The sequence below is a fragment of the Dipteris shenzhenensis genome, chromosome 33 (assembly GCF_047967505.1).
Source record: "Dipteris shenzhenensis isolate YYH24624 ecotype China chromosome 33, Dip_SZ_1.0, whole genome shotgun sequence".
Taxonomy (NCBI): Eukaryota; Viridiplantae; Streptophyta; class Polypodiopsida; order Gleicheniales; family Dipteridaceae; genus Dipteris; species Dipteris shenzhenensis.
In genome coordinates, this window is record NC_141628.1 from 42,081,144 (window position 1) to 42,103,039 (window position 21,896).

The window sequence follows — 21,896 nt, forward strand, 5'->3', positions numbered from 1 at the left end:
AACATATATCTGACTGTAACCATTGTAACCACACATAAATGATTACATCTCATGTCTTGAAACTTGGTCAAGTATACCATCTGTGAATGGGATAGGAAAAGTATTGGGTACAATCTAAACATTTAGCTTCCTATAATCCACACAAACTCGGAGTTTTCCATTTTTCTTAAGAACTTCCATAGTAGGAAATAACCAATTAATTACTTATGTCAATGGAGTAGATGAATCCTACATGGATTAGCTTATCCAGCTTGGTTCTGACTTATTCGACATAGTTGGGGTTCATTTTGTACCTATTCTACCTAAAAGGCTTAGCATCAGGTACTAAAGGGAATTCTATGCTGGCAAATTTCTATAGGTACTTCCTTCAAATTTGTATAACTCCAAGCAAATACATCTTTATACTACATGCATAAATTCTTGACTTTCTGAAAATCATCATCAACCTCATAGGCACTAAGAACTATAATTCAGGTTTTTGATCTGATCCAAATTCAATTCTTCATTTGGTTTTGGCAATACCTATTCAGAACCTAACCGAGTGATTATGAGCTAGGGCTTAGCAATTTCCCTCTCACCAATGACATCCTCAATAAAATTACTGGAACATAATTGGTGTTGTGTAGCAATTTTGTCTTCCTTGACTTTTTGTTTTAGGTTAGCAACTACCTGGAAGATGTCAAGCTCTCTCATTGGTAAGATCAGAAGCCATAAGCCAAGTTTCAACATCTTGTGGAAACAGGTCTTTGACTTCAAGATCTTCAAGTCTACAGCTTTTAGGCACCTTACTTGGATTGGTCAGAATTTGTACTTCCTTTTCTCTAGTTTTTATTGTCATCAACTCGGTTCCTTAGTCAAATGACACCTTGGCACTCTTCAACAAAGTTCTACCCAATTATAAGGGATAGGAATTTTCTTCCATTGGAATAACCAATAAATTCACAGCATAATGACTACCACACCAATAGTAAGAACATCAGAAGGCATACCTAAGGGTTCCACAGGTCATTGGTTTGCCATCTGAACTTGAAATGGAGAAGGCTTCATGTTCTTCAGCTCAATTTATTAACGAGAGCTATATATAAAATATCTACTCTAAAAATACCATCCAAAATGACTCCTAATAGCTTTTTCTTTTTAATTTTGATAGTAATAGCTTGTACTTCATCATCGACCATTGGAGTATCAATTATTAGAACAGTAACCTCACAAATGAATCCATGGTCTTAACAGGAGCTTCTTCATTCTAAAGTTGTTACCGTAAAAACTCCCTACAATAAGGTATAATTTTGAGAAACTCTACTATGTTGAAGCTGACCTTCTTTTGCTAAAAAATAATCCCATGCTTTTGCAATTTTAGAAATGGGGTCCTCTTCAAAACTTGGTACTATGCCTGAAACTAGCTTGTAGAAGCTTCTACTGAGTTATGGTGCCATATTCAAATCAAAAGGTAAGTTTACAACTTGAGATTTACCTTCCAATTCCTGAGTTATTTGTGAGGCGACCTATTTTTGCAACTTCCAATTGAGATCTCCCATAGGAGATGTTGATCCATCTTCACTGGTGACCAGCTATTGTGAACGAGTTACTACATGAGCATCCATAGAACTCGGTATTTCTACCAATATTTCTTAGTATCTAGGGTCTACTCTCATCATTAACTATTGCTTTGAGGCAATTTTAAGTGTTCTTGCCACAACGAGCACTCAACCTTGGTGTGGTTACCTTTACAAAAGTAATAGCAAATCTGTGAAAGACATTGGTACTTATCCTCCCATTTTTGTTTTTATCCTTACCTTCCTCAAGTTTTGGTGGTCATGCCTCTTTACTCTTGGACTCAGGCTCAACTTGATTCACTTCTAGCATCTTCTTTTTATCATACCAACAAGTAGACTCATCATGCCCATATTTAGAAGAAACCCCACAATACCTTGTCATGTAGTCATCTTCTGTGTGTGCCTTCTTGGAGCACTTGTTGCACCATTTCTCTTCCTGAATTGGCTTCACTATGAAGCCCGTTCTTTCAAGGACTTTTGACGGGCGACTTTAGTTTATTATGATTGGTCAAGGCATCATTGTCATGACTTGCTTTAGTCTTCTTTTGGGTCTTCTTTTTGGAGGGTGCACTCTTTTCTAGTGCAATAGCTTAGTTCAACAATTCTTCATATGTTTTTGCTTAATTGACTACCTTTAGAGATCAAAGATCGATTTGAGTACATTCTGTAATCAACCAGGATCACAATCTTGTAATTGTATGGAGTTGTGCTAAGTTGATTGATCAAACCTCACTACCTGAGCATAAAGTCTTCAATAGACTCGTGTTCTTTCATCTTCAAGTCACTGATTTTAATACAAACATCTTCATCATTGATCTCTTGAGGAGTTCCTCAGATATTCACTGCCAATCCCTAAAATAACCAATAGGAAATCAATTAAACCAGTGTTAAGCCATTTTAGTGAGTGTGCACAAAAAATATCTCACGTGTTCCTCCTTTATCACAACACCATTTATATGACAAACTCGCAGGAAACTCTACAAGTGACTGTAAGGGTCTTCATCTTCTGTCCCGTTGAAATTTTGGAATGTCTTTGATTGGAGTGGTCGGTTTGACTCAACTTTTTTGTCATCCCCATGGTGGAATTCCCCTATGTGGATGTGCTTATGGTGGCATCCTTGGGTAGATGAAAGTCAAGACATCAAAAGAAGCATGGGATATGTTCGCAGCTCTCTACGAGTCCAAGAACACATCTAGGCTTGTCACCCTGAGAAACTAGATCAACCAGAGTTTCCGCAACAGCAGTGAAGCTGGTCATGCTTATGTACTCTGCATCAAAGACTACAACAATCAACTTGCAGCAGTAGGAGAGACTATGAATCCCGCAGAAATGGTTCAAGTAATCCTGAATGGACTAGGAGAAGGATACGAGAATCTAGTCCAGAGTATTGCCATCCAACGGCAAATTCCAACACTGGAAGGACTTCAGTCAGTTCTACTTGGTGAAGAACTCAGGACTCAGGTCATTCAAGCACGTAAAGGTCATTCTAATGATTAGGCATTCACAGCTTCAGACAGAAGCAGAGGCAAAGGTAGAAACAGAGGTAGATCATATCAGAAAAGTGGTCATCATCAACAAAATCAAAGTCAGCATCAACATAAACATCAGCATCAGCATCATCCTCAGCAAAATCAGAATCAACAAAGAGGAAATCATTCCAATCGAGGAAGATTCCAAGGATGAGGGAATGCATCCACCAATGTGTCAAACATTCAGTGCAACTACTGTCACAAGTTTGGACACTATGAAAGAGATTGCCGCAAGAAGCAGTATGATCAAGGCCGTCAATCGAGGGAATTTCCGAGGAAGAGGAAATCATCGTGGTGGACATTCTAGTCACAGTCATTTTGCAAATGAACATGGAAATATGTTTCTTGCAAGCGAGGAATTGCATCAGACTGATACAATGCACCTAGACACTGATTTCAATCCCAAAGAGGATTACAGTTATCAAGTCGACCAAGTGGAACAGGATCCTTGGTATATCAACAGCGGTGCATCATCTCATATGACAAATCATCAGGAATGGTTCACAGAAATGAAACCATCAGAAGGACAGAAAAATGTCATCTACACAGTAGACAATACACCGAATCCAGTTCAAGGGACAGGTGTTATCCCTATGAACAATTTCACTAGTATAAAAGGATTAGTCAAAGATGTCCTCTATGTTCCGAAGCTCAGGAAGAAACTTTTGTCAGTAGATCAAATGACGGAACACAACTACAAAGTCATCTTCGACGGTGATGAATGTATTATCAGAGACAAATCCAAAAGATGTCAGCTAGTAGCAAAAGGTGTCAAGGAAGGACGCTTATACAGAATGCTAGCTACAGTACCAGATAAGCATGCCATGTCAGTGCAAATGCAACAAATGCCACTATCTGCAAAATGGCACAAGAGATATGGTCATGTCAATTTCAAGGACTTGTTAGATCTCAGGAATCAGAATATGGCAATTGGGATTCCGAAGCTACAATTTCTTGGAAAGGTTTACGAAGCATGCTGTTTCGGTAAACAAAAGCGAACCAACTTTGTCAGAAGTACCTCTCGTGCACGAGGTATTCTTGATTTGATTCATACAAATGTATGGGGTTATGCCCAGACCCGCAGCATCAGTGGTTCACTTTACTACTTGACCTTCATCGACGACTACAGCAGATATTGTTGGGTCTATTTTTTGAAAGAGAAATCTGAAGTGTTTTCCAGATTTCAAGAATTCAAAGCCATGGTAGAAAACCAGATAGACAAAAAGATCAAGGTCATGAGATCAGAGAGAGGAGGTGAATACATGTCTTCAGCATTCATGAACTTTTGCAAAAGTCACGGCATTCGAAGACAATTCACATGTGCAGATACTCCTAAGCAGAATGCAATAGCTGAAAGGAAGAATGGAACTTTAGCAGACAGTGCTAGAGCAATGCTTAGTGAAAAGCATCTTCCGAATCAGTATTGGGTAGAAGCAATAGCTACAGCAAACTACTTGCTTAATCGGCTTCCTACCGAACCGATACAGGGTATGACTCCTGATGAAGCATTCACTGGACACAAGCCACACATTGGGCATCTCTGCATATTTGGTTGCATAGCATATGCCCACATACATGATGATCATCGCAAGAAATTGGATGCGAAGTCATGCAAATGCATCATGGTTGGCTACAGTGAAGAAAGCAAAGCATACAAATTGTATGATCCCATCAACTGAAAAGTCATTATCTCCAGAGATGTAATCTTTGATGAGGAATCAGAATGGAAAACCTCACCTACATAGGAGATAGAAGCATCGACTTCACAGTCATCTACAGAACAGGTTGATGAAGAAGAGCAAGAATTGCCAGCAACAATCCAAGCAGAGCCCCAGCAGCTCAGATGGTCTACTAGGGAAAGCAGTCCTCCAACCAGATTGACATATGCTCAGAAAGGCAAAGCAATTCAGGTGGAAACCACCAACTATGCTCTTATGACTACCATCGTGGCTACAGAAGAGCCAGTGTACTTCGAAGATGCAGTAAACAAGCCAAAATGGCAAACTACTATGAATGAAGAAATGGATGCTTTGTATAAAAATAACACTTGGGAATTATGCGACCTTCCACTAGGAAAGAAGGCCATAACCAACAAATGGGTATACAAAGTGAAGTACAATCCAGATGGCAGTATTCAGAGATACAAAGCCAGATAAGACTATGATGAGACTCATGCTCCAGTAGCAAAGATGGATTCCATATGGTTCTTGATATCACTAGTGACACTCAATAAATGGAATGTGTATCAGCTCAATGTCAAGAATGCATTTCTCAATGGTTATCTAGACGAGGAAGTCTACATGCAACAACCCGCAGGTTATGTTGAACCAAGAAAGGAGAAAAAGGTTTGCCATCTCAAGAAAAGTCTCTACGGCTTAAAGCAAGCACCCAGAAGTTGGTACAGCAGAATTGACAAGTATTTTGCTGATCTGGGATACATGAAGTCCAATGCAGATCATACTCTCTACTACAAAGTTCAAGGGGAAGACATTACTATTGCACTTTTGTATATAGATGATTTGATTGTGACAGGAAGCAAGGATAGCTTCATCAAAAAATTGAAACAAGACTTATCTGCAGAGTTCGACATGAAAGATCTTGGACTTATGCACTATTGTCTTGGAATTGAGTTATGGAGAGATTCAGATAGCACATTCATGAGTCAGCTCTAGTATGTTGACAGTCTCCTGAAGAAGTTTCATATGGCAGATTGCAAGATTGCAGCCACTTCCATGGAACAAAGTTTGAAACTTACTAAAGATTCAGAAAAGCCTACAGTCAATGACATATACTACAAGTAGCTCATTGGATCTCTTATATATCTGACAATCACATGGCCAGATATTTGTTATGCAGTAAGCTCACTAGCACAGTTTATGGCAAATCCAAAACAGTCTCACTAGAATGCAGCCAAAAGAGTCTTGAGATACATCAGAGGAACAAGACAATTTGGGATAGAATACAGAGGAAGTCATCCACGGTTGCATGGATACTGTGACAGTGACTATGCCGGAGATCATGAGACCAGGAGATCGACACAGGGATATGCATTTTTCCTTGGTCAAGGTGCTATATCATGGTTGTCCAACAAATAGCCAACTGTTTCTTTGTCTTCGACTGAAGCAGAATATAGGGCACTCACTACAAGTGCATGTGAGGCTATATGGCTCAGAAGACTATTGTCAGAAATAGATTACTTTGATGAGTCAAAGCCAACAACAATATACTGCGATAATCAATCGGCTCAAGCATTGGCCAAAAATCTAGTATATCACTCCAGGACAAAGCACATTGATGTCAGACAGCACTTCATCAGAGAGAGAGTGTTACTTGGTGACATCACACTGTAGCATTGTGATAGCAAAGAAAATGTTGCAGACATCTTACCAAACCACTCGGTAAAGAGCTATTCAAGAAACACCGACTAGCTCTTGGTTTGACGCAGAGGAAGGACATTCCCATTAAAGGGGTGTGATGAATGTAATGCTCAGTCCTTCTTCGATTCCCCAAAATCATCATCTTGAGGGAAGGCCTACTTCATGATGTTGATCTTGAGGGAAGGTGTTGAGAGTTCACACTCAACATCATGTGATCATGTGTGCATAGCACCATCACGTGATCATATGTGCATAGCACTAACCTTATAGAGTGCTATAAAGGAAAGGGTTAGATCCCCTAACCCTAACCCTAAAAGGGTTTGTATATATTCTATTTTTTCAACTAAATCTAGTGTACAGTTAGTCATTTGTGGTGTGCTCTCTAGCTGTGCCCTCTCTCCTCATCTCCACTCTTCTCCTCTCCCCTCTTCATATTTTGTCACCAATCAGTATGCACCATGGTGATATCACAACCTGGCTTCAACATGCATACTTTGAGGTCCTATTAAGAAATCCGGCATGATCTTTGCTACTTTTCTTTGTTTGCTGCATATTCTATACCACGTGACATTGAACGGTCATGTTCAATGCTGGACATTGATGGTGATCCACCAAAGCTTGCATTCAGCATCTACTTGAGTCTTCACCATCGCTGGTTTTTGCATGCACCCTTTTGCATGACTAGACAACAGCCACCACCACAACCACATATATCTAAGGTTGCACCGCACCTGCAATAACCTACAATGGACTCAACCACAAACAACCATAGAGAGTGTGAAATTGTATCTCCCTACCCTTTGTGGCATACTGCTCATGAAAATTCCATGTTCAGGAACGTGCACTCTTTCATGAATGCATCTTTGTGATCACCATTCACAAGCATGATCGGATGCCTCCCTTCCTCATGATAGTAGACCTCACTGCATCTCCGCAGCAGGAGAAACATGTCAACCAATTGCTTCATGCACTCTCCACATCAAAACGCAGTCTTGCATCTGCTTTGCATCTACATCATGCCGCAATCATAGTAGCATCGTAGTTGCATTGGCATCTCAACCACATGCTCATCGATGAATCACGTCTTGAGATGTTTACATTGATCGGTTGACGTAAACATGATGTTAGAATTCGGTAATGTTTATGTTGAGAGCTCCATTGATCTACATCAAGGACAATATGATCTATGAGAATATGCATTTCAGAGTCATAGATGTGGGTTGCTCACTATTGAGGGAGCAATGACGGATATAATAGATGATTGTGTTGTTAAGCCTAGCAGCAACATCGGCGAGGGAGTGATAGCACATTGTTATAAGGCTCTACAAAACATTAGAGACTTGCTGGAACAGATAGATAGTATAGATCAACATCTGACAAATCACCAAGGGTCACATGCCTTTGTGGATTGATCGCCATGTTTTGGGGCCAAAGGCCCCAATAGGGAGAGAAATACACGAGTCTCAATGCAGAGGTCAAAAAAATACATGAGACAAGAGAGATAGAAGAATGGGAGAGATATACCCCTTCGTGCCTCACACATGCACCCCTTGGCATCACCTCTTAAGGATAAACTTGTGTGTTTCTGCCTAAACAAAATCCACATTCAATTGGGCTAGTTTCCATTTATCGAGCAAAAAACCCCAAGCGACGAGCAAACAAAAGGCCCGGGGTGTCAACTCAATATGTTATATGTTACTACCCTCGTCCAAAATCTAGGGTATGGGGGGACAAGGTCCTTACATAATATGCATGGATTTCCTTTAAAATGTTCAAATATGCAAGAGAAAACTATGAAAATTTCATGTCCCCCCACCCTCAAAATATAAGGTATATACCATGAAAAATATAAAAGATTTTAAATTTTGTAAATTTCATAATATGTGAGGCCCAAGGGGGGGGGTTCTTTTGGATGAGGGGGGATAATACAAACATTTTTGGTATTCGTACGAATGTAGGCACCTACCTTCCTTGCTACCTCAGTTATTTGCTTGCTAGCCCTACTACCTCCTGCTTGCTTATGGTACCTACCAGCTCACCCACCTTTCATAGGTACCTTCTTCGCCCTTGTTTGTGACTTCTTGCGAGAGATGTGTGTTACAGTCTTTCGTTATTAATTAATGTTTGTTTTGTTTTGTTTTGTTTTGGACTGGCACTCATCTCTCTTACGAGAGTTGTGTGCTGTAGTCTTGTTAAATTATTTAATGTTTGTATTGTATTGTATTTTAGTGTATAGACTGGCACTCATCTCTCTTGCGAGAGTTGTGTGCTGCAGTTTGTTTTTGTTAATTAATGTTTTTTTGGTAATGTAGTCTTTTTAATGTTTGTTTTGATTTATGTTTGAGACTGGCACTCATCTCTCCTACGAGAGTTGTGTGTTGCAGTTTCAATTTTAATATAAATAATTGTTTTTTACTTGAGGCTAGCACTCATCTCTCTAAAGAGAGTTGTGTGTTGCAGTCTCAGTTTGTATAGACATGTTTTTTTGTAGGAACTCTTGGGCTAGCACTCATCTCTCTTAAGAGAGTTGTGTGTTGCAGTCTAAGCTTAGTGATGTTTTCATAGATGCATAGTATGGCACTCATCTCTCCCTTGAGAGTTGTGTGTTGCAGTCTAAGTTTAGAGATGTTTTGAAGCACACTTATTATGGCACTCATCTCTCTCTTGAGAGTTGTGTGATGTAGTCTAAGTTAGATATCATGCGATGTGCTCTTAGACACTTAGTCTGGCACTCAACTATCCCTTGATAGTTGTGTGTTGTAGTTGAAGCCTAGTGTTAGATGGTGAAGTCCACGGTTAGTCAAGGTTACATGCTTATTTTTTATGTTTTGATCTTTTGTAGTCTGTTACATGATGTGAGCTTGAGTTGATAGGTTATACCTAGATCATTTTTAAAACTGCTTGCATTGTTAATTGTTATGGCTTAATCAATTTCTTATCGCACCTGGCACTGAATTATTTTTAGAATTCTGTGTTGCAGCCTATTGCATATTAGATGGCTCACGTGGGTGAGAAAAGGAAGTTTTAGCAACCTGATCTTAGTAAGACTCAGAGGAAGGTGCTAAAAAATGAGAATGTACACTTCTTAATGAATGTCAATCAGGACACCATTAAGACAGATTTCAACAATGGTGAAAGCAATGTACAAAATTTGGTTAGGACAATGGCAGAGTGTGAACCTATGTGAATGATATCCAGATGTATTTACAGTAGAGTCTATAGACCAATTCATGCACCACTTCACATTGGAGGACTTGGTCAAATAGATCGAGACATCACCTCCTGTGACACGAAGTGGGAGGGTCCCGCTATAGAAATGAGGGTCACGTACATCAAGAATGTGTGGCGAGGTTTCAAAGGCAAAGGAGTTGCCTCCTCCTCCCTTCCATCAATGCACCCATGCCCCCAAGCACAACCACAGCCACAAGCATCAATACACCCATGTCCCCAGTCACAAGCCGCATTGCACCCACCATAGCCACAAGTACCACTGCAGCCACGCCATGCATATGCACCAATGCATCCACCACAGCATGTCTTCCCCCCGCAGCCACCACAAGCATCAATGCACCCATGCCCCTAGTCACAAGCCGCATTGCACCCACCATAGCCACAAGCACCACTGCACCCACGCCACGCATATGCACCAATGCATCCACCATAGCCTATCTTCCCTCGTACCCCTTTTTCCCAAGTTCTTTCATACCCACAAGCAGTTCCTCCATCTGGTCCACGTCCATTTCCTTCATACTCGCTTGCACCAAGAATGCACAATCTATCTGCACGAGTAGATAGATTTCCATCTCCTTCATTCTCACCTGCACAAGCACCACCCGCATCACATGGCATGCATGAACGTGCACCAGTGGCAAGACCCATGCGACCCATACTACTTCAGTGATGAGACGTTCGATTCACACCTAGTGCAGTTGTGGGCACAGGCACATGCAGAACTGTCAGCATGTGCAATCTTCTTGTCACTCCATTTGATCCGCACACAATTTATGCATGTAAGATGTTGAAGCTTTCTATGCCCATCTATGCATTGAAGGATGGAGCCTTGGAAGAAGCCATGTGCTTGGGCGATGTCGTACATTCGGGCATCATCCGAGCTATAGGTCTAGTCCATGATGATAATCCAATTATACTATTTCTGTTTTGGAATGGAAATCATTTGGAAAGATGGCTAACCTACCTCGGACATGATGGAAAGCGACCATCTCCAATGTTTCATAGAGATGATGCAGAAATGCTTGCTAGAGTTCCTCAGCATGTATTTGATATTTTAAGTGCACTTGTTCACACTATTCATTACATGCACCAACACAATGTCCTGCATAATGATTTGCATGTGCAAAACATTATGCTACATTTCTTAGAGTCATCCGAGGAAGTGTATGTGGGCATTTGTGATTAGGGATTGATGGCACCGACAAGCACTAGCAAGCACTATCTAGCATTACCTAGTGACAACCCCAACACTGTGCTGAGTTCCATTGCAAGATTTTGCCACGTTGCCCCAAAGTGCATATGCACCAATCCCCCACCTTTCGACGTTGCACAAGATGTGTATGCTATGTCTCATCACATCTTGAAGATCATAGACATTTGTGCACCATCGACCAGTATTAGACCTGCAGAAGCTCTAATTGGGCATCTACAATGATTTGTGGTTTAGGGAAACTTAGCACAACTGAACAGATGTCCAAACACTGCTGATTTTTGTGGGGTTTTTTATATTGCTCCTAGACGTGGCATACAGTTCACTCCAAACCAAGGACTTAGACCAGCAAATGACTAAGTCTTTCTTGGACAATTTGTAATATGAATTTTTGAACATGAATACTTGTAACATTGTTATTTTTGTATATCATCCAAGTCTCCACTCCATCATTCAATTTTGTATATTTAAAATGAGATGATAAATGATGCGATAATTAATGTTTAAATAATGTTTGTATAAGTTAATGATGTGATCATAAATGTTTAAATATTGTTTGTATAAGTGAATGATGCGATAAGTATCCATGTTGAATTTAATTGTTTAATATTGTTTAGGGTTATAAAATAATTCTATCTTGTTATCATTTTTTAGGTTAAGTATGAGCATGGAGGGAGAGAATGTAGAGAACGTTCTCCCACAGGATCCTCCCCAACTAGAGCAACCTCCACTTCACGAGGGTCTAGAAGCCGCTTTTGTGTCTCAAGAGGCTGATTTAGCGAACGAGCCAAATCACACCGAGGCTCAAGCTATCTTGCAAGCGCAAAGTGCTGGGAAGGGAGGGACTTGGTATCTTGGCCACTGGTCCAGTGGATGATGACACCATGTAAGGTGACCCGCTCTCTTTGGCAAGTACAAAGGCTTTGTCCATCGGAGTTTGTAAGAAACACCTTGTTTCTTCGATCCAGAAATGCTAGAAACAAATATGCACAACCCAAGTTGTCAGACTTGCGGCACAAAAACCTTTCCCACATCCTTATCCAATGATTCACAGAGGTGGAAGGGAGCATCCCCAACAACCAACAGATACCCATGTTGTTCATTGAGCAGGTGTATGTCCATAACGTCTTGCATCGACGTGTGGATTAGAACGAGAAGCATCACTTGTCAGGAATACAAAAGGGACGTCTTGCAGAGCACAAGCGAGCAAGAACAGAGAATAGAGAGCCCATGTCTCTAAGGCCTCATGTGCTGGCTTCCCAGGCACATTGTGACCTTGTTGACTTGGCAACATCTGCCATACCTCTTTGTCAACATGGTGTTACTTGCTAAGGAGTTACAAGCTCGTCTTGCAACTCAAGCCAAAGAGATCGAGGGCTTGGTTGGAAGCTGAGCTTGCACGCTACAGACATATTTTTGAAGACTTGGATGTCGCTGTAGATATTGAAACATTTGATTTTGAGGAACTCACCAATATAGATTCGCAGGCTGCAGGACCAAGCACTCAGGGAATGGCAAATGTGGGACCTAGTGCATAATTATGTAAACTTCATACATAACTTTGCAATTTTCTTCTTAGAATATAATGATCTAGATTAAGTGCATAATGTGGATTGATGTGGATTAAGTGGTTGGAATTGATTACATGGTTTAAGTGGAGTAAGTGGGTTAAGTGATTTAGTGTGAATTAAGTGGACTAAGTGGAGCTAATGTAATGTTAAGTGAGTTAATGTGAATCAAGTGGACTAAGTGGAGCTAATGTAAAGTTTAATATGGATTAAGTGCATAATGTGGATTACTATAGAATTTAATGTGATTTAAGTGGTTTAAGTGATATAAGTGAATGAAGTGGTTTAAGTGGTATAAGTGCTTTAAGTGGACAGGGTGGTTTAAGTGGTATAAGTGAATGAAGTGGTTTAAGTGGACTAAGTGGTTTAAGTGCTCTAAGTGAGCTACGTGGTCTACCTGGCTTAAGTGGACTATGTGGTTTAAGTGGACTAAGTGGTATAAGTGATTTAAGTGGTTTCAGTGGATTAGGTGGACTTGTAAAGTTAATGAAGAAATGTTGAAATATATTGACGTGAATTAGTGCACATGATAGCTAGATCAACCCTTGCGACTTGAAAATATAAACTTCGATTGTTCTCCCCTTTTTCTCGATGTTGCCTTGAAAGTATTTGCAAGTCACAAGGATGGCTCTAGCTATTATGTTACCAAATCATCCACAATCTGATAATTACAACACAACAACATAACTCGTAGCCCATAAGGTTCTAGCTTTCAAGTACAAAATGAGATGAGATGAATACGAGCATATGCACTCTTCCATCGCTTGACATATTCTCCCATCCATCCCCTCACATACAACATACCATCCTACATATTTAGAGCTTCATCCACCACTTCCAAGTACAAAATGAGATGAGATGGATATGGTCATATGGCTCTTCCATCATCTATCATATTCTCCTAAGTCCCATCCATCATATTAACGAGTTTACAATGGTAAAGTTGAAGTGGGATAATGTATGGGTGAGGGGAAAAAATTCAAAATTTGCATTTAAAAATTGAAAATTTTAGTCTTCAATTTTCTCAAGGAGACCTCTCACACATGAAGGGGATTATAGGATTAGTGAGTGCTAGAACTGAGGAGGAAGACACTATTGCTTAAGGCTGTGGCCCAACCATACTCTACATTAGTTGTAACTTTAAAAGAACTTCCCAATCCTATGCTCGAGGGATTCATCTCGTCGCTTCTTGATGAGGAGAAATAAATTAAGTCCACTAGAGCATCACATTGGGCACTTTGTTTTTTGTTAATGAAGCATTTTACTTTAAGTATAACTCAAACAAATGCTCTTATTGTTGTAAAAGAAAATGGCACACTGAAGCTAAGTGCTTCAAGAAGGATCTGATGTAGAAGAATTGTAGGAAATGTGGCAAGCATGGCCACTGTACTAGGGAGTGTGCCATCAGGAAAGAATTAAGGGAAATTCACATCTTCTTCTTTACTTAATACACTACGCTAATGATATATTTTCTTGTTAGTACCACGATCTTATTGATCCAATCTTGTTTGATAAAAGGTTTTCCTATTCTTGTATCAAATGATATAGTGCAATACTCCTTTCTTATTTTGTGTTGAGGGAGGGTGTTGAGATATTATCTTCATGTTGATTGGGTACCCAACATTGGATTAGATCGGATAGGGTCATGGTTGTTAATAGTCAAAACCTTGTGTGTATTGTGTGGAACACAAGAAGCCTTATCCTCTACAAGGATGTAATACAAGCTTTATGTGTTGGCTACTTCTTCTCTTGTGTCCCTTCCTTATTCCACATTTGTTGAAAGCTCTTCTTTTTCTCTCCGCTCCTCTCCTCTCCTCTCTCCTCTCCTTGTCAACACTTTAATGGTTGTGGTCTTATTGATGATGATGATATAGAACAATAGAGATCAAAATGGATTCTGACATAGAGGATGCATCCAAGAGCTTTTAAAAAAATATTTAAAAAAAAAAGAAAAAGTGAGTATTTCATTAAGGAGATTTTCAAGCCGAAACAAAAATTTTCCAAAGCAAGCGGCTATCCCTTGGCCTACATTGCACATGGTTCATGGGTTATGCTACCATACTAGCCGCAAAAAGGAGCAAGTTCCTATTGGTGGTAATATGGTCACTACCTCCTAGGAGAGCCATCCTAGGTCTCTCAAGTTAGACTTGACCTAGGTGATGACCACAGGCTCTCTATACCCTACACTAATTGATCTATTGAAAGCTACATTGTTGTGGGTTTCCCATATCGGTGACATCACCCTCACGAATGGCCAGTAGGCCATCAGATTCGATGAGAGCTGTGAAGGTTCTCCCGTTAGAGTACTCCTCCATCTGATTCCTATAGAAAACCTAGACATGAGTCCCACACACTTGACTACGGCTTCTAGGTTTAGCCACATGCTACAAGCTACCCTACAGGATGACGCAAGTCCTCAATCTCATGGCCGCATAGAGGGCAAATGGGAAAAACCTTGATGTGTTTCGCTACTTCAGCCCTGATCAATAGCCATTGTTGTAGGACCTTCCAGAGTTGGAAACTAACCTTCCCCGGTACTTTGGAATTCCAGATTTCCTAGAATCTCAAGCTTTACCACTTGGGGCTTCTGCGCACAGTCCATTTTCTATTAATGTCTAGGGCAGGCTGCTTGTAGGTTAGATTTACTGAGAGTTTTTCAAGGCGAGTGTTGCCCACCCTCTAGACGTTTGCCCTCCATGAGGTAGACAAGACACAATTCAAGGGCCACCAATCGGGGATTTGTTCTATCATGCAGTCAAAAGGTCCATCTCTCCTTGGTTTAATTTTGTTGGAGAATGGATCCTCATGAGGAGTTTATAATCCTAGGGTTTTGTGGCATTCACTGATTTGTGGGCATATGAAGAAGCTGGGCAACTCAACATGATTGCTCCATGTGTGTAACTCTTTGTGATTATTGGTTGGATGGCATAATCTATGAAGCTACCCTTCGCATCGACAAGACATGGCTTTTGCATGGCGATTAGGGTGACTCGAGCATGGATCATGGAGGCAAGTAAGGAGGCAATTGGCTTCCTCCTTAAATCTACATGAAGACAACATAGTTTTTTCTCTTTGTTCAAGCCCTCGGCTCTCTCTCTTTGTGTCCACAAAGTAGCTATGATAGGGTCCTTTGGTTAAGTCTATACTAGTTGTAAAAGGCAGCAAGACCAATAGGGATGAGCCTTGATTATCAAGTTGTCTCTGGTCTTTTACAATAGAAAGGTCTTATTTCCTTTCTTGTGTTGAGCTTATCTAAGTTCTTTTATCTTGTTAAGAATCTAGATTCTATCCTATGTGAGAGTATAATTGAAGTTCTAAGGTCGACATATTGTTCGTGAGTTGAGAGCATAAAAGCTAACATTGGAATCAGAGCAGAGATTGTGGGGAAGTGTGAATTTGCAAAAAGGTTACGTGAGGATTTTGCATGTTGATTATGTATGTTGAGGCCAATTCAAGAGGAATCTTCGAAGACAAAAGAGCGAGTTTTTCATGAGCTTGCAACTAGGCCTAGAAGCAAAACTAGTCAAAGGAAGTGGTTGTCAATCAATGTGTTAGCTGAGGCATATTTTTGGGCACTGAGTGTGATTCTGAGTAAGCCTATTCCTGACCAGTAGCCATGGACGTCATTAAAAGAGATAAGATTGGAGCCTCTATTACAAAGTTCAATGGCTGAAATTTTTCTATGTGGCAGTTGTCAACACGACTCTGATTCATGCATAAGAACTGGTGGGGAGTGGTCTTTGGAACGGAGAAGAAGCCAAAAGGTGGAGGCCATGAAGCAGAAGAATAAACATGCTGTTGGAATGATGGATTGGGCTTTAGGAACGGAATATTTTCACCATCTTGACGTGTCCAAGACTGCTGCAAAAAATTGGACGGTTCTCAAAACATTATTTGGTGTAAAAATGAAGCACTGGAAAGAATCCCTCATTCAAGAACTATATAGCCTTCAGATGGGAGAATCTGAGTCATTGGGAACATGTATGCAAGATCTTTTGAAGCAACTGCATGAGCTGGGTTCATGGGTTGAAGACGAAGATAAGAAAGCTATTCTGATGAAAAGCTTGCCCCACAGGTATCGTGACATTGTGAAGATTCTAAGATTGGATGATGACACCAATTTTCTTGATTGTGTGGCATTACTTCTTAGTGAAGAGAGACGTGAAGAATCATTGCAACAGTTTCGTGACATAGCCTATACTGTAAAGGAGAAGAAGAATTTAGGAAAGACGAAGCGAGGTTGTGGTCACTCTCTAGGAAGCCTAGACATGATGAGGAACATTGCTGGAATAAGTAGAAGGAGTAGAGAGTAAGTGATTTGAAAAATAAAGTTTTTGAGTTATCTTCCTCAGAAGAACATGCTGACTTTATTGCTGTCATGGAAAATGATTTAGCATTTTGAGACTCCTATCATGCACTGGTTCTTGGCACCCATATTGATCCTAAAGGTCTTAAGTTGTTTACGGTGTTCTCACCTGTCTTGAGCCATTTTTTGGTTTTCTCTTATGATGGTCTATTGCATCAATTTTGAGCAGTTTGTCTCAATTAAAGTTTCCTAAGTTGAAGTAGTCAATTAGCAATTATAGTTTCTATTCTCTTCATTTTAGCTCAAAGGGGGTAAGTTGGAGAATGGATCCTCATGAGGAGTCAATAATCCTAGGGTGTTGTGGCATTCACTGATTGGTGAGCATATGAAGAATGTAGGAGGCTCAACATGATTGGTCTGTGTGTGTAACTTTTTGTGATTATTGGTTGGATGGCCTAGTCTATGAAGTTGCACTTTGCATGAATAAGACGTGGCTTTTGCATTCGGACGCATGCTTTATCTACAAATAATCTAGTCACTTTGCTAGGTCCTACTCAGAGAAGCCAATGAACACGGCACTGGCTCAAGGGCATACACTAGCTCTGGAAGTAAGACCTACTCATTATGTATCCCTCAAAGGTGGAGGAAAAGTCAAGGATGAGAAGATTAGAAGGAGGCCCAAGTACACGGTCATCAAGAAGACACCACGGAAGCGGCTGTGGGAGAAACCCATTGGTTATTATTATGCTAAGCAATTAGGCTTCTCTGAATTTATGGCAAGCAATCTACACATGTATGGGGAGGGGGATTTCTTTGTAAAGAAAGATCGCTACACAAAGAAAAGAAAGATCTCTTCCAATGATGAAGAACCAACTGATGAAGAGATTTCCATTTAGGAAGAGGCCAACCTCTTTGAAGACGAGTGGGCCTTCTAGATTAGGAGTGTGTGATAGAGTCAATAAGGTGCTCTGCCATGGATAGTCCATCCTAAAATGATATGTTTTTCCTTTAAGTCATTTGAGTGTGCTTGATGTCCATGTATTGGGTAGTTCTAGAGACATCACCCATTGTAAACCAAGATTCCTCGGCAGTAGTACATGGGATGCTCCAAGGCTTGCTCACCATCATGTGGCAACACTCATGGCCCCAACCTATGACTCACTCCTAGGAATCTTGGTTTACAATGGCTGATGTCCTTAGAACTACCCAATACATGGACATCAAGCACACTCAACTGACTTAAAGGGAAACAGATCATTTTGGGTTGGACTATCCATGGCAAAGCATCTTCTTCATCAGTTGGTTCTTCATCATTGGAAGAGATCTTTCTTTTCTTTGTGTAGCAATCTTTCTTTACAAAGAAATCCCCCTCCCCATACGTGTGTAGATTGCTTGCCATAAATTCAGAGAAGCCTAATTACTTAGCATAATAATAACGAGTGGGTTTCTCCCTTAGCCGCTTTGGTGGTGTCTTCTTGATGACCTTGTACTTGGGCCTCCTTGTAGTCTTCTCATCCTTGGACTTTTCCTCCTTCACCTTTGAGGGATCCATAATGAGTAGGTCTTACTTCGAGAAGAAAGTAGTGTCTAAACTCTTACAAGATTATCACCCCTCCCCAAATTTCCCCCAAACTGAGAAATCAAAAAATTTAGGCTGAAGTTGGAGAGCTATGGTGCATCAATTAGAGGGCTTTCAGGTGGAAAAGGAAGCTCTTGTAGTCACCCATCAACAGCAAAAAGCATTCGCAAAGATTCGTGCAATGTGCGCCCCGAGGATAAGAACACTGTGCTAGAATCGTTTTGAAATCTATTAGTCGGATGTGGATAATTTGCTCCGACAAGGTCGAGGTAGAAGAGGAAAGAAAGAGGAAGCTCATGTTTGCAATGGGGAAGAAGGTGGACACGTGGCATAGGCTAGGCAGGCGTGGCTAGAGGTGGCTAGAGGCTCTGATACCACATGTTGGAACATTGTGGACAATGAGGAAAATGATGAATCACAATGAACAAGTCTTTATTCATGAGTGGTTACATATATAGGCAACTGCCTACATGGCCACCTCTAGCCACGCCTACCTAGCCTATGCCATGTGTCCACCTTCTTCCCCATTGCAAACATGAGCTTCCTCTTTCTTTCCTCTTCTACCTTGACCTGTCAGAGCAAGTTCTCCACATCCGACTGATAGATTTTAAAATGCTTCTAGCACAGTGTTGCTATCCTCAAGACGCACCTTCCCACGGGAGGGATTGACGAGTTACTTCACGGATCTGTTGTGTCGACACGATTTGTGTTGAGCGTAAATGTGCAAAATTTTGGAGTTGTGCTTGCAATTAGGTTTTATGCTCTTAGCTGAGTTTTAGCAATACCTCAAGCATACTGCTCGTGAAGTTTGGTCAACTTTGGTCCACAGAATCATCCACAGTGATCATTTTAAATTCACACATCACACCAACCTGACATACCTAATTGCGAAGTCACTAAACTCACTTACTGAAGTGCTCATACAACTTCACACACTGTCCTACATTCAATAATGTCTAGACCATATGCTAAGCCCACAATCAATTTGTTCTAACAATCTTGCTCGGAGAAGCCAATGACCATGGCACTGGCTCAAGGGGATAGAACCCCAGCTCTTGAAGGAGCGATAAATGATGCGACGGAGGAAATAACTCCTACCCTAGTCCACATGTACCATTTGACGCCTCTTCCCCCAGATGGAGGGAAGATACCCCCGGAAGGATCTACCAAGATTGTCCAACATGATGAGCCTTGGTGTGCAATGGATAAGAAAGGCAAGGTTTATTGGTAGCGTAGGGGGAGTTGAGGATGGGTGATGGGACTATGAGCACCTTTGTAGATGGCCCTGTGCTTGGGCAATCCGCATTTTACGGGATGCATCTCCTCCATCGGGTCACCCTGAACGGACTTTTACTCTTGCCCCGATTGAGGCCCAGGAGTAGCAATCCCATGTCGACCCCTAGGAGGAAGAGATGCCCAAGGCAAATCACTGGAAAAGGCTGAATGAAGGCAAAAAATGAAATGAAACTACACTAGCCACCTGGAGCAAAATGGTGTGCTTCCTCTCTAAGCGTACTAGGGGGCAGAGAAAATCCATTCAATTTCCTCAAAGATGCATGCAAGGTCCTTACATAATGAGAGGGATTCTATGGAAGCAGATTGGAACAATGTTCAGTTCATGTCATGGAATGTAAGGGCCTATTGCAACAAGGTTAAGTAGAGAGGGTGCATGTCGGTCCTTAATTCTGTTCGCCCGCACATAGTTTGCCTTCAAGAATTGAAGCACGGTATCAATGACACTTTTTGGTTTGCACATAGCTGGATGAATTATGATGTGTTTGCTAATTGTCCAATGAGAGGTAGTGGGGAGACTGCTATTTTAATGCACAAGTCGCTAATGCACAAGTCGCTTCATGCCATGGAAGATTTCAGAGATGCAAGGGGGAGTGCATTGGTGGTCTCATTTCACCAGGATGGCTTCATGCTACAGGTTGTGAACGTGTATGTTCCCAATACCAGCCGAGCCGAATGTAGGTCTGGGTCATAGGGGGGGACTCGAACTTTACAATAGGAAAGGGTGATTGAACACACTCAGGTAATCCCTTAGCAAGAGACAAGCGGGATGCATTGGATAACATCGTCCTCAACAAGGGACTTCTGGACTGCACGGAGCTTGACGCTGAAGGGTTGGGATTCACATGGTCAAACCGCAGGAAAGGTGAGGAATATAGGGTTAGGCGCCTTGACCACGTCTCCATCTTGGAGGAAGGTTGGTGGCTTAGAGGGCCAATGTGAAGGGTGACATTATTCCCCACACCAGCCTATCGAATCATCATCCAATAATTTGGAGATTTTGTATGCCTACTAAGGTTGGGAAGTTTTGTCAGAAAATAAGACAAATCTGGACAGCAAAGCCAACGGATAACTTAAGTTCATGTCAGAATTGGGACACGGCCATTAGACGAATCCATCACAAAGCTAAAGAAGCTGACAGGGAATGGCGTAGATTCAAGAAGGACATGGTCGCACAACTTTCTACCGTCAAACATTCTCTAAGGGTTGTCCATGAGCAGTCTCCCCAAGATCCGATAGTAATGACTTTATTGGTGGAGGATGAGATGGCCCTGCAAAGTACGAGTTGGAGGAAGCAGAGATAGCCAAAATCAAAAGTCAACAATTGTGGTTGGCTGTGGGTGACTCTGCCCATCCAAAAATTTTTCTTAGGCGGCGAACCAAAAACAGGATCGGGACCTCATCGACCATGTCCAAGACACACAAAGCAATATGGTCTCCACTAGAATCCTGTGATCAAGCACATACTTGCGGCCTCCACTATCTATGTCTCCTCGATATGGAACCTCCCCAAAGGTAACTGGGGAGAGGTTTCCTTTTTGCACATTTCTCTGGGTGGAGGAAGGCATTAGAAAAAAGATGCACCACATACCTTGGGAGCCCCTGAAGGTTCCAAAATCTCAAGGTTGTTTGGGTGTCCCGGACATGAGGCTCAGAAATATGGCCTTGATTAGCAAGTGGCTCTTGCAAATGATCACAGGTAACTCACTCTAAGTCGAGATTGCAAGGTGGTTCATCATAAATGGTAGAAGCAAAGGATCAGGCTCCTAGCCACACCTCTCTTGGTATGACAAACTCTGCACTAGGTTTCCCCTCTGAATCGTGGGTTCGGATCTGATCGCAGGTCTCTCATCAGCATGGAAGGAATACATCAGGCTCTTGTCTCGGAAAGGAAACATGGGGCTGCACGGCAACCCCCTTGGCTAAATCCATTTGGTGGAGTCTTGCCTTTAGAGAAAGGAATTGTTTTCCCTCGACGACCTCCCTTGAGCCCGAAGTCTTTACAAGAAGGGCCTTAGATCCTAGAACAATTTGTCGAATGAGCGGACAACATATTGGCACCCCCCCAGGTGTTGTAAATCAAATTCAAATTTGTTAGCTTTTATGCTCTCAACTCACGAATAATATTTTGACCTTAGAACTTAAATTATGCTCTTACATGAGATAGAATCCAAATTCTTAATCAGATAACAAAACTCAGATAATCTAGACACAAGAAATGAAACAATATCTTTCTATCGTAAAAG